The following is an 842-nucleotide window of genomic DNA, read 5'->3' as shown; positions in this document are numbered from 1 at the left end:
GGAAGGGTGGATAAACTATAGACACAGCAACATAATCTCATGGCTCTGAAAGACAAAGTCTCCCCTTAGACCCTGAAATATTTAAGTTGGCATGAGGTCACCAAACCTCCCCCTACACATTACACGGAATTCTATAAATTCATGACATGATGCAGATACACACTGGAATCCCAGTGCCCAAGTTTCAGGTCTTTAAATTTTCTTTTATCAAGAGCACAAGTGAACTGAACTGTGCAGTGGATCTTGGGGTGGGAAAAATTAGTTAGTTTGAGGTCACCTTGATTTTGGAAAGAGTGAAGATGAGCCAAGGAAAGTCAGCCTGGCTGGTCCCGTTGCAGAGGGGCCACATGCTCAGCACAGTGCTCTCTCTGCTTTTCTTTGCTGCATCCTTCTGTGGATGAGCTTTATTTTCCTGGGGTGACTGGCCCATGAGAATGGTCCTATCATTGTGAGACAGGAGGGTAGACACTGTGCAGACAGCCAACAGCCATCTGCGCAGGCCTTATGGTTCGGGTCAAGTCCATCTTGGGTCAGGTGCCACCCATGGGCCACTCTCTGTGGCTTCGAAATGAGAATCATCTAGGAAGATAGCTGCGCCCACTCATACCATCAAACAAGGAAAACGTTCCTAGAGAAAAAAAGTGATACTATCTATGTCTGCTCATATTCCCAAATCTCAATGGCTTAAAACTAACAAAGAGCTGGGTATGGTGGTATGCCTCCTGTGACCCCAGCATTCAGGAGGCTGAAGCAGGAAGATCACTGCCAATTGGAGGCCAGCCTGGGCTGCATAGTAAGTTCAAGGCTAGCCTGAATTACATAGCAAATGTTTTTTTTTTTTT

The sequence above is a fragment of the Octodon degus genome, unplaced genomic scaffold (genome assembly GCF_000260255.1).
Source record: "Octodon degus isolate 3935 unplaced genomic scaffold, OctDeg1.0 scaffold00315, whole genome shotgun sequence".
Lineage (NCBI taxonomy): Eukaryota > Metazoa > Chordata > Mammalia > Rodentia > Octodontidae > Octodon > Octodon degus.
This window is presented reverse-complemented; position numbering follows the sequence as displayed.